Genomic DNA, 13,871 nt, shown 5'->3' on the forward strand with positions numbered 1-13,871 from the left:
GGCAAGCCCCCCTCCCAAGCAAGCAGGAAAAAACTTATTTTGAAGAATGCTGGTATCCTGAGAAGCTCCACCAAAGCAGAGACATCGGCAGAAATGACACTTTGGGAGCAGCTTACTGCTGAATAGGAAAGTACCGCTGCCCTCATCGAACCAGTGGATGAACTAAAGAGGAAGACAGAAGAGTCTAAAAGGGAGTACAATAGGCTCTGTGAGCAAGTCATGCGCTTAAGCTCTCCTGGTAATTAACTCTCAGTCTTCAACTCCCGTGGCTTAATGCGGTGAACATTTATGGTCTATTGTGTGGACTCATGTGATGGTTTGTAGTGGTGAAACTCTATCAGTGTCTTTCTGCTGACGTGTGAAATGTTAATTGTTGGTATTTGATTGACAGCTTGAATAATTATGTTGTCAATCTATGCAGTAGTGATGATCTCAAATTACTTTTCTGATGTAATTAGTTCTACACACGGTAGAACCAGGATAGGCCACGTGATCAAATAAAAATGCGACACGTGGACCAATCGGTGCATGACACATGAATTGGCCAAGGCACAACACGTGGGCTATTAAAAATCCAACATGTGGAAGGAAATCATCAAGCCACATGGACATATAAAAATACGACACGTGGACGGACATCACTATGACACGTGCTCAAATAAGAAATAGACACGTGGACCAATAAAAATATGACACGTGGTCCAATGAAGAAGTGGCATGTGATCCAACGGCAACACGACACATGTGCCAGTAGAAAACTAACATGTGGAACAATAAGGAACCGACACGTGGTCTAGTAAGAACCTGAAACGTGTAAGAGGCAGAGATGGCCATGTTGTGCAATAAGAAGGTGACACGTACCCAAACCATCTCCAATGCAATCGGCTATAGCATGTACACGTGGAAAGCATCTCTAATGGAAACACCCACCAGTGTGGCAGCCCCCTTACCACGTATGTCAAAACAGTTCTATGACATTCTGTTTTTGTCACAGATCAAGCCAATTCTATGTCAATTTACGAAAATCGTCATAAAAGTTCAAGTACGACGTGATTCTGTGACGAATCGTTTTTTTGTCATAAATTCATCATAAAACTAAAATTATGATGAATTTGGCTTCTTCAGTGATGAAAGTTATTCATCAAAGAAGTGGATAATTTCTAGTAGTGAACATTCGCTCCTCTCCCGGTTGATACTGCAGGAGGGTATTAGAATACGTAGAGTCTAGAATGCATATGAAGAGTCATGTAATCCCTATATAAACTCTTGTTCAATGAATGGAAAGGTGGGAAATCAGTTTATTAGTTTCTACAATGGGAATGTTGCTTTACCCATTAGGGCTTAATTATATACAAAGGATTCTATTTGTTCAGATAGCAACTCAATCCATAAATATTGTACCCGATGGTGCGGGTAAAATATTTTACCAGTTCGGCAATATTTTGTGAATGTGTATTTCACTACCATAGCTTACTACATCACATATCCTGTACCATGATTTGGAGGCGTTGTTAGAAATCTTTTTTTGTAGTGGTGAAGAGTAAAGCAAACACTAGTACTAAGGAACTACATAATTAAGCGAATGAATAACACAAAGTAGAGGAAAGTATGGAGAAACCAAACCACAAGTAGAGGGTGACACAAAGATATATATCCCCATGGTTTGGTGACTTGCCAGTCACCTAGGTCCATGTTGAGGCGAGTCCAAGGATCACCGCTTCTCTACATGCTCAACTACCCATCAAGGTAGACTCCTACATGAGTTCTTCTATATGAGCTAGCAAGATCATAAGGTACTCCAACATCTCCGTATCAACTATAGTTGTTCTTCACCTCTCTGGCGGGGAATGAGCACAACAACCCCACACAATCACCTCTAGAATAATATCCAATTGAGTGCTTCAATGGATTTGGCTGCCTCCTAGTCGTCTAGGTGGAGGCAATCACAAGAGTAAGAAGAATCATAGCCAAGACGATCCTCTAATGCCACTAGATAAGAATTCATAGCAAAGACGATCTTTTGGTGCCACTAGATGCTAACTCTTAAAGCAAATGCATTGGATCTCTCCAATCAATCCAGAAATGAAATCACTAGCAAGAAAATGAGTGTGGAGGCTTAACTTGAGCTCTACTGTGTGTGTGTGTGTCAACAATAGGGTCCAACAGTTATGTTATGCCCGGCCACACCCTCTATTTATACACCCACACATAAAACTAGCCATTTAAGCTGATTGTTACATTTTCGTATGCACCAGAGAACTACGGTGATCACTCGAGTGCTCACACTAGAGTTATCCAATGGCTACATCAATGGCTCTTTCAAACTAGCCTTTGCACTCTTAAAAGCTCCGGTGACTTCTTTGGTGTACCACCGAAGAGTTCTGGTTCTTGCTTGGCCTCAAACTTCACAAAAAAGATCATCTCTAGAGTCACTCTCTGGGCACCACCATAGAGTTTCGATGCCCTCATTTGAACTCTCCTGTACGTGTGCCAGTTGTCACCTTTCCTAATCTCTGGTGCTCACCTCTCCGTTGGCACTAGAAGATAAGGTGACAACATAGAAAAACTGGCTAACAACAACGACATTTCTAAACTCTGGTGGACACCTCCGGTGACCCCTTAGCGCCTCATGGTTGCTCACTGGACTCACTCTCTGGTCGACACCTCCGGTGCATCAACGAGCTCCGATGAGTTCATGACGATTGGACTGTTTTAGTTTCTAAGCATTGTTCCTACTCTCAGGTGGCATCACTCTGGTGCCCACCGAAGAGCTTTGGTGCCTCTATAAACAAAGCACCTTGCTCCTCTCTGAAACCTTTTTCTAATGGCTAACTCCAAAGGGTCTCCCTCGAGATGACCAACACCTTTAGCAGTGAGGTAGCATTTCCAAAATATTTTTCAAAGGTTTTCACTTGCTTCTTCATTGCACCACTCAATCGAATACATTTGCATTGTTCGATCTCACCTAGTGGTACTAGATAACCGCGTTATTCAAAGAATTCCACTCTTTATAATACGGCTATCTATTCTAAACCCGGCGATTTACTTCTCTACACACCTTTGGCTAGTGAAAGCAAATTCCTAGCATATACCTTTTTCTTGTTCTTTGCTTTCATCTCCATCCATCTCCTTCATGTTGAACTTTGCACCACATGATCATCAACATCATCTTTGTGGTCTTCATGTTGCTCAACATCATTTGCGGACTAAACCTGCACTTTCATTTCATATATATGAAACAAGTTAGTCCACTAATGTTGGCACTCAATTTTCCTTAAAAAATATGGTCACTCAATTACTAAAAACTAAACTGGCTCTTTCAGTGCCCCTCTCGTCCACGCTCGGACCTCCCATGTGTAACTGTTGTCGTCCCCGTCCTACCAAGACTACTCCGCACCTAGACTTGGCTCCAAAGAGCGCTTAGAGGATGGGCAACAAATGGTGATATAAAGAATGAGAAGAAAAAGGGTATAATGGTCCTTTTACACTCAGAATTTTTATAATAATAATCAAGATTGCCAAACACTCTAATTTTCGGTACTAAAGATACTTTATACTGCAACATATAAGGAAATCCTTATTAGATTGCAATCCAGACATAATCTTTGTCCTTAAATCTTTGTGGGACCATGATCAAGTCATCGAATTTCTTTGAACGACATGGCTGCCGGGAACGCAAGTGTGGCCCCCTTATCTGCGTGGGGGTGGTGCCATGACAATTCTGAAGTCCTCACGCAAATGTGAAGAAGTATTTTAGTGCTGTCTGCACTCGGCAGTGCTGCTACAATTCTCTTTTGCGTTTATTTTTCCCTGTATTATACCTTCTGTAGCTATCGACTTGTACTTTTTTGCCTGCTTTGTTCAATGAAATGGAATAAGAAGTCCCTTGTGCCGTTTTTTAAAAGGTGTATATCATTATTTGTTGCATATTATCATGACGTGCACATGTCAAGACAACTAGCTTTTTTACCAGAAAGAAATGTGAAGACAAAAGAAAAGAGTTTGGAGCCTTTATACATTCAGGGGACTCGCTTCAACTGTACTCCACGCTCACCATGCCTGTTGAGGTATTCTGTGAAATTTCCCTCCCTTTCAGCTCTATAAAAAAGATGCCTTGCTTGTCGAGTAGAGCCCGTGGACAGAACCAAGTCACGAACTCTAGCTATATATAGTGCCTGCGCACCCAGTGCTGGCCAGCCGGCGAGCACTGAAGCTCGCCGCATCAGGCAGTACGTAGGGCTAGCTAGCCATGGCTCGTGTCGCCGCCATAGTGGTGCTGGTGCTCCTCCTACAGCTAGCCTCCTCGTACACCGTCGCGGCCCACGGCGATGCTGCTGGCGTGCTTGGCCGCAAGGCCGGCGTCGTCGTCGACGAGCCTCCTGTGTAGAACGACGCGCCGATTGGGCCGGGGAGGTACGCCGTCATCTTCGACGCCGGCAGCACCGGGAGCCGGGTGTACGTCTTCAGGTTCGACAGGCAGATGGACCTTCTCCGCATGGGCGACGAGATCGAATTCTTTGCCAAGGTAAGACGACAATACAAATTAAAGGCTATCTAGTCTAGTTAGATTATACGAAAACTTAGGTGATGTCTAGGTTGCTTGAAAACGTGTAGTGTGGCTGTTGTTTTTTTCTTTTTCATTGCTGAGTGCTCTGCACCCTCGCTCCAACCTCCATTACTAATCCAACTGGCGTCAGTGGCAAGTTCCAGGTAACGACGCTCATCTTCCCCCTTGACCTTGACCCCCTAAAAAGGAATATGGTCCTGTAGTAAGAAGTCATTAACAATAGCAAAAGTGTGGCGGCCATCTACATCTACTGCCGTTATTAAAAGCTTCGTTCTGAAAAGTACTCCATTATTGACCCCGGGCGGCCCGGCCGATCCAGCAGGTTTCGCGGTTGTTGCTTTTTTAACAACAGGATGTTCTGTTATATGCATGTCGTGTTAATTAGAACATTTCGATTGTCCATGCAGGTGAAACCAGGCCTGAGCTCGTATGCTGGACGACCCCAAGAGGCCGCAAAGTCCATTCTGCCTCTTCTTGACAAGGCCAAGAGCATTGTCCCTTCATGGCTTATGAAAAGAACCCCTCTTAAGCTTGGAGTACGTATGTGAACAATTTACTATTATGTTCTCATCACTTTCAAATAATTTTGAGAATTGACCTTCTTCTCTAGTCACTAATTGCAGCATCCAGTAAAAGCAGTTTATATATAACCGTGTTAGTAGTTGTTTTGGTCCAAAGGTTTCATAATTTGCGCAAATCATAGCAAATGACCCTTAAAAGTTATAGAAATGTGTGTGAAACACTACTTCCTCTTGCTACCATTAAAATGTTATACACTATTATTGTTTCTCAGTATTTTTCCTTGTCTTTTCATGTCAACAATAAACTTGCAGGCGACTGCTGAATAACGCCTTATCGGAAATCAACGAGCAGACCAAATTCTTGATGCGGTAGATTCATTTTCTTACTCTCCAGTCTTGTGCTGGCACATGATAAATATGTATCATCATCCATGAATTTTGTTACTTTGATCTTTAATACAGGTCAGAGATCTTGTCCACAAAAAGAGTAAATTTCAGTACAAGACCAACTGGATCAATGTGTTAAAATCAGAGGCGCAGTAGGAGGAAGCGCTGACCCTATCTTGGGCTCAGCGTGTTGCATGTTAGATGAGATCGGAAAAGCCCCGATCGTGGCACTACATATAGCAAAGGACCACCTGGAATACCGGTCAAGGAAAGTGTTACGTGATTATCTCCTACGTGATTATCTCCTATTCTTAGCAGTGAAGAATTATTCCCTGACCATGTACAGTACATGCATAGATCTATTCCCTTGGCCGTGTACACCAGGTGGTTGAGATTACAAGCATGCATACATATCCAAAATATACTATTTCCAACAGCCCCCCTCAATCATAACCGTACTAGGTTAAGATTGTACTTGAAATTCTCCAAGAGCCGAACTGAGAGTGGTTTTGTAAACCCATCAGCAACTTGATCACCTGAAGAAACAAAATCAACTTCCAGTAATTTCCGAGACACTCTCTCCCTGACAAAATGATAGTCGACCTCTATATGTTTTGTTCTAGCATGGAACACAGGATTAGCTGTCAAGTATTTAGCACCCAAATTATCACACCATAACTTAGCAGCCCGTGGACTACTGATATTTAATTCTTGAAGAAGAGTCTGTATCCACATCACCTCTGCAGTAGCATTGGCCAGAGCCTTGTACTCAGACTCCGTACTAGACCGTGATACTGTACCTTGCTTTTGGGCACTCCATGACACAAGATTGGACCCCAAAAACACAGCAAAGCCTCCAGTTGATCTCCTGTCATCTGTGCTTCCTGCCCAGTCTGCATCTGAAAAAGCACTAACCAGAGTAGAGGTTGATCTATGTATCTTAAGTCCCAACTTGGTACACTGTTTCAGATATCTTAAAATTCGTTTCACCGTTGCCCAATGGACAGTGGTTGGTGCATGAAGAAATTGACAAACCTTGTTCACTGAGTTTGCAATGTCTGGTCTAGTGAGAGTTAGATACTGTAAAGCACCTACTATACTCCTGTACTGTGTTGCATCATTAGGACCGAGAGGTGTACCCTCATGTATAGATAATTTCTCACTAGTGCTTAATGGGGTTGTAACTGGTTTGCAGTCTGACATGCTAACTCTTTTTAATAAATCAGAGGCATACTTATCCTGTGTTAGTATAATCCCATCACGTACCTTTGTTACTTCAATGCCAAGAAAATAATGGAGTTCTCCTAAATCCTTCAGTGCAAACTCACTCTGAAGATCTTGAAGTAGTGCCGTTGTCCCTTTCTCTGAGGAACTTGCGACTATAATGTCATCAACATAAACTAACACAAATATAGTAATGCCTCCCTTGCTATAGAAGAACAGAGAGGTGTCCGCCTTCGATGTCTGGAATCCAAGAGAAATCAATTTAGCACTCAGCCGAGAGTGCCATGCCCTCGGTGCTTGTTTCAGCCCGTACAACGCCTTGTCCAACTTACAGACATAGTTTGGTTTGGACGAATCTTCAAATCCTGGAGGTTGCTGCATGTAGACCTCCTCTTCCAGGAATCCATGAAGAAATGCATTCTGCACATCAAGTTGTCGAAGGCTCCATCCACGGGAGACAGCAATAGACAAGATAACACGAATAGTGGCAGATTTAACGACAGGACTGAATGTATCCTCATAATCTAGACCATACCTTTGTTTGAATCCTTTAGCCACCAAGCGAGCTTTATATCTGTCTAAGCTTCCATCTGATTTTCTTTTAATCTTGTACACCCATTTACATCCTATCACATTTCTCCCTTTTTGTGGTGGAACTAAATGTCATGTTCTGTTTTTCATCAATGCATCGTACTCAGTATTCATGGCTGCGCTCCAATTCTTATCTTCAAGAGCTTCATCAACACTGCAGGGCTCACCAGTGGAGGTTAGGAAACCGTATCTAACTGTGCCATCAGTATATACCTTTTCTTTTCTAATCCCATGCTGCAGACGTGTGCGAGGTCTGTCCACTGGTGCACCACTCGGATCACCATTCGCCGCAACCACAGAGGATCCAGGTGATGGTGTTCTGTATGGTTCGACTAGGAACTCTGTTGATTAAATAGGTAGCTGTAAGAAAAGCTTCATCCCAGAATTTTAAGGGCATAGATGCATGCGATAAAAGAGATAGACCAACTTCTACAATATGACGATGTTTTCTTTCCGCGGAACCATTTTGTTGATGAGCATAGGGACATGAGACATGATGAGCTATCCCAGTTTTATTGAAGAAGGAATTAAGCTTCTGATACTCCCCTCCCCAGTCTGTTTGCATAGCAAGGATTTTCCTGTTGAATAATTTTTCAACAAGAGTTTGAAATTCTTGGAACTTATGAAAAACTTCAGATTTATATTTTAGTAGATAGATCCAGGTAAATTTGCTATAATTATCAATGAAACTCACATAATATTTATTCCGACCGATTGATTCTGGTGCAGGACCCCAGACATCAGAGAATACAAGTTCCAAGGGAAATTTAGAAACACTAGATGACCTTGAATAAGGTAATTGATGACTCTTAGCTTGCTGGCAAGCATCACACACAGACTCACTGATTGACTGATCTAAAACAGGAAGATTATTGTTGCTAATAACTTGTTTAACAACAGCTGAGGCAGGATGACCTAAACGGTTGTGCCACCTTGACAAGGAGGCTTTAGTGGCACTGTAGGCTTGCTTTATTGACTGCACGGGAAGAGGGTACAGTCCTCTCTCACATCTTCCTCTAAGGATGGTACTCTTCGTCGCCTGATCCTTGATCAAAAAAAAAATTGGGATGAAATTCTAGATAAGCAGAATTATCAGAAGCTAGTTTATGAACGGAAACAAGGCTCTTTTTGGCTTGTGGAACATATAAGACATTTTTTAGATGAATATCTTGATTAGGGGCATGAACAGTAGTATGACCAATATGACTAATGTCCATACCTACGCCGTTGGCAGTGTGAATTTGATCACCACCATGGTACTTATCCTTGACTGTCAGCTTCGCCAGTTCTCCTGTGATGTGATCTGTGGCGCCCATGTCGGTGTACCAGTTGGTGTCGACAGTGTATGAGCTGGTGGCGGCTGCAACTAGCTTTGGATCTGGCACATAGTCTTCTTCAAACCTGTGCCAACAGATTTCTGCTGTATGCCCTTTCTTGTAACATACCTGACATAGGGGCCGATCATCTTGTGTGTTCCGAGGAGCTGCGCGACTATTGTTGTTGTTGAAGCCGCGAGCACCTCCTCTTGGTTGTCCACCGTTGCCGCGACCGCGCTGAGATCCACGGCCGCGACCGCCATCGCGTTGTTGCCCACCTTGGCCACGCGGTCCGCCTCGGTTACCATTGCGTCCACGGCTGGCCGCATTTGCCGATCCGCCACTGGAGTTCCCGTATGTGAGATCCATACGGGTCTCAAAATTGAGCAGCTGCGAGTACAGCTCCCCAACAGAGATTGGTTCTACCCTCGCTGTGAGAGCAGTTACCAATGATGTGAAGTCCTCACCGAGCCCGGTGATGATGTACTCCACCAGTTCTTCATCGTCGAGACGTCGTCCCGCGGCCGCCATCTCATCTCCCAGCGACTTCATCTTGGCGAAGTATTCAGCAGCACTTGAATTGCCCTTCTTGGTTGTGGCGAGCGCAATACGCACATTCACGATGCGCGCTCGAGTCTGCGAGGCGAACGCCTCTTCGATGATCTTCCATGCTGCTGCCGCAGTCTCGCAGGAAGATACTTGTATCATCACCTCCTTGGACAGTGATGTGAGGAGAAAGCTGAGAACTTGTTGATCTGCTGCCTCCCATTCTTCATATGCCGGATTCGGCGTCTTCACATCTTTGCCATCCGTCTTAGTGATCAGATGGGTTTCTGGTGCCACAGAATCACCAGTGAGATGACCCTGAAGCCGAGCGCCGCGTACGGCTGCCTTGACTTGCGCCTTCCATAAGGCGTGGTTGGACTTGGTGAGCTTTTCAGCAATGGTGTGACCAGCGAGAAGATTTCCCACCGAAGAAGAGCTCGCCATGGAGGATGAAAGTGGAAGATTGATGGCTGGAAATTGAAGATTGATCTACTGAGATTCAATCTTTGAATTGGCTCTGATTACCATGTTAAAATCAGAGGCGCAGTAGGAGGAAGCGCTGACCCTATCTTGGGCTCAGCGTGTTGCATGTTAGATGAGATCGGAAAAGCCCCGATCGTGGCACTACATATAGCAAAGGACCACCTGGAATACCGGTCAAGGAAAGTGTTACGTGATTATCTCCTACGTGATTATCTCCTATTCTTAGCAGTGAAGAATTATTCCCTGACCATGTACAGTACATGCATAGATCTATTCCCTTGGCCGTGTACACCAGGTGGTTGAGATTACAAGCATGCATACATATCCAAAATATACTATTTCCAACACAATGTTCTTGAGGGATCTCAGGAAGGATCCTACCTATGGGTATGAGTTAGCAGTGACACAACAACAAATTCATCTATACTCATGCTTAGTTTATCTTTACATCACCACATATTTACATGCACTCTGTAATGTTACTCCAAAACCTTAGCGTGCATGCCCTGAGATGTAGATTGCTCTGAATTATTTGCTGGATAAACTGGGAGGGGACTATTGCCAGACGGTAGGCGTGATTGATATGGGCGGTGGATCCGTGCAAATGGCCTATGCTGTCTCTCCATATGCTGCCGCGAGAGCACCCACAGTGGCTGATGGCGAGGATCCCTATATTACCAAAGAGTATTGTAAAGGAAAAGAGTACAGTGTATATGTTCACAGGTTTGAATCAATCATACTCCATTAATTTGTGAGACAGACAGGTGTAATCAGTTGGACTGATCACTCAAGACCTTCTGCTTGCAGCTACTTGCGCTATATGGTTCCTTTGCATCACGAGCGGAGATTTTGAAGTCCAAGAACGGACCATTCAGCTTCTGCATGCCGCATGGATTTAATGGTATTTTAATGACTCTGCCACGGGAATTTATGCTTAATTTGCTAATTTTTGAAAGAACGTTGTCCAGCATATCTCTATATACAATGTCCTTCGTTGAAGGTAAATACACCTATAATGGACAGCAATACGATACAACTGCTAGACCAGAAGGAGCATTATATGAAAAATGTAGGGAAGAGATTGCCAAGGCAATGAATGAATCTGAAGGCACCATGCAAGACAAAGAACTGCACCTTCGGTGGTGTGTGGAATGGGGGAGGTGGAGCTGGCCAAAACAATATCTACGTCGCATCAGGCTTCTACTACCTTGCCTCACATATGTGAATCGGGACAAGTATACTTGGGTTTCAGCTTCATCAGCTAGATCATCGTCGCTGTCATCAACAACCACTATTTCACCATGATGAATCCACACTGCATAGTCCGAAACAAATCCTCTTCTAATCATATGTTCCTTAATGGTACTCACATCTCGAAATGCAATAAGGTTCTTGCAATCTTTGCAGGGACAAATAATTGTGTCACTATTCTCTTTCAACGTCGCTGCATGCTTCTCTGCGGCTTTGATGAATTTGTCCACCTCATCACGGAAAAGAGCGTCGTGTCTTAACGAACCATACATCCGAGAGTTCCTGTAGTCCATCTTATAGAAACAAAATAACCAAAGAAAGAATATTACTCGAGAATAATTATATATACCTGAGACATGCACCAAGGTGGTAGAGGATAGTTAATTAATTGACTATTAATGCATAAATATTTTAAAATATAAATTAATTGGTTCAAATAAATAATTTCAAAGAAAACAATTAGCAACATTTAATATTTCATCCACTACCTTTCATGCAAACTCCATTCCAATTTAATGGTAGAGGATAATTAATTAATGGCATATTTATCCATAACTAATTAAAAACACACATTATAGAAAGGAATCAAAATAAATATTAAATGATAATTAGTAGCCATGGTAGAGGATATTTTACACATTAGCAACAATTAAAATCTTACACATTCACCTACATGCAAACCCTAGTCACATAAAGAAAAAATTGAAAAAGAAAAAAAAACAAAATCCTAGATCTACATCTAGATATAGGGTTTCATGACACATGCACCAAACTTCACTAATACTACACTAAAATCAACAAAGATATATTAACAAAGGGTGCAATCTTACTTCCCTACCTAATTTACCCTAGTATAGTGAAAATTAGGGTCTAATTTCACTCATAACTAGCTCAAGCTCCATGGAAGAGGGAGAAAACCAAAAATCAAATTACTCACTAACCAACGAATTAAACTTCAAATAAAGAGTTGGAGAAGCATTTCCTTACCTTTTAGAGCCTCTCCACCAAAGGATTTGAGATCAAAACCTCCCCCTTAGTAGAGCAATTTTTAGGAGGAGCCTAAGGCCTCCCAACCTTTTTTTGTGTAGAAGAGTGTGTCCCGGGGTGGAAGAAGGGGGTGGCTGCTATTTATTCATGCGCCATTAGTAGGGGCGGCTGGTGATTCAGCTGCCCCTACAGTGGAACAGCAGGGGCGGCCGGTGGCCGCCGCCTCTACAAATGGGCACTGCAGGGGTGGCTGGTGATTGAGTCGTCCCTACAGATCAGCCCCAACTGTAGGGGCGGCTCAAGTTACCAGCCGCCCCTACAGTGCCATCTGTAGGGCTGCTGGGGCCCGAGGACGCCCATTGTAGGGGCGCCCCCAACCCCAGCCGCCCCTACAGTAAAAATGCTTCCGTTTCTACTGTGAGAATCTGGCGTAGTGCATGTAGGAACAAATAATATGTTTAGCCTATATATAGGATTATAGGTACATTTAGTTTGGATGTTTGCAAGTGACAGGAACTGAATCTCCTCGCTTAATTGGCAAGGTTGGGTTCATAGATAGCAAAGCTCCCAGCGCGAAGGCCGCTCCTGCCGCATTCAGCGCTGCTGCTAAGAAGGCTTGCCAATTGGATGTCAAGAAAGCAAAAATTGCCTACCCAAATATTTCTGACAGTGATGTGCCATACTTGTGCATGGATCTTACTTACACATACACATTGCTCGTTGACGGCTTCGGTAAGTTGCATCAGTTCTCAAATTCAATGAAATTTTTGTTGCTTTGATTGAAGTATTACTAGTGTTCTTGACAATCAGAATTCAGACGGCATAGTTCGATTTATATATATATATATCTGATCGGATGCATTGTCGCAGGTCTGCAGCCAACGAAAAAGATCACATTTGTATCCAAGGTGAAGCATGGCGAATACTACGTGGAAGCCGCCTGGCCTCTGGGTACTGCTATTAAGGCCATGTCACCGAGACTAAACAGTGATTAAACGGGATAAATGGCTCATTAAACGGACATGGCAAGCCACTGTGTAGCGCTTATAGGGCGTGTAAATGGGCTAAATGGTTGTGTAAGCAAACACTACTGTTTTGTCTTGTGTTTATATTGTCCAATAACTCCACTAATTATCTATCACATTCTTGAGATAGCTTGACATCTCAACACTTATGAGAATGATAGGAACCATAGAAATGTCGTTGTTGCTTAAAAGATGAGTCTAATAGCAAGTTTGGTGCTGTGAGATTACACAGGGCCTTCTTCTTGTAAGAAAAAGACTACTTGGGTGGAAATTTTTGGTATTGCTGCTGGACTTGGTGCTGGACCAAATGCTGGTGCTAGTCTTGGTGCTGTACACAGCTGGTGCTAGTTTTGGTCCTCATGCTGATCTTTGTGCTTCCTCGCCCTCTCCGTTATCTAGGTTAACATCTACTAGTGCTTTGTTGCAAGAACCATCTTCTGGTGCTAATCTGAGTGCTTCTGAGTTGTATGCATGCCTGGATAATGACAGTATCGGCCAGTACGACGATAACTTCAACGTCTTAAACGCATGACCACAATGCAAAGTCATCTATCCTATTCTTTCCATCTTAGTTAGGGACGTTTTAACTATGTTTGTTTCTACTATATCTTTAGAATCTGCATTTAGTCTAACCGTAGGATCATCAAGGAGCGGCGGCATCGCTAAGTCCTGACATGGTGGAGATGCTGTCATTAATGAAAGATTGGGAGCAAGGGGATGAAAAAACTTTGCATAGCACGGAGAATTTGGACCTTCAAGAGTCTTTGAAAATATGTATCTTGATGAAAATGTGTAATCTAGATTACCATATCTATAAGACTATAATAATTATGAACATTTGATATGTGGGCTATACAATTTTTCCTTTATAGGGTTTCTCATGAGGTGTGAGTTTCTACCTAGAAAGGTTCTCAACAAGGCAGCCATTGCACTAAACAGCTCCAAGTTATCTTTATGAATCAAGTTTGAACCA

At 43.1% G+C, this 13,871-nt stretch overlaps 1 non-coding gene and 1 pseudogene across 1 annotated transcript; one reads left to right on the forward strand and one right to left on the reverse strand.

The window, feature by feature from the left end:
• Positions 1-4,249: 4,249 nt before the first annotated feature.
• Positions 4,250-12,868, forward strand: LOC136484709 (probable apyrase 3; annotated as a pseudogene).
• On the reverse strand, positions 8,981-9,119 carry LOC136490468 (small nucleolar RNA Z247). The gene has a single exon (XR_010767747.1). It is a non-coding gene; the product is annotated as a small nucleolar RNA Z247 (small nucleolar RNA).
• Positions 12,869-13,871: the final 1,003 nt, after the last annotated feature.

Source organism: Miscanthus floridulus, chromosome 10, assembly GCF_019320115.1.
Source record: "Miscanthus floridulus cultivar M001 chromosome 10, ASM1932011v1, whole genome shotgun sequence".
Taxonomy (NCBI): domain Eukaryota; kingdom Viridiplantae; phylum Streptophyta; class Magnoliopsida; order Poales; family Poaceae; genus Miscanthus; species Miscanthus floridulus.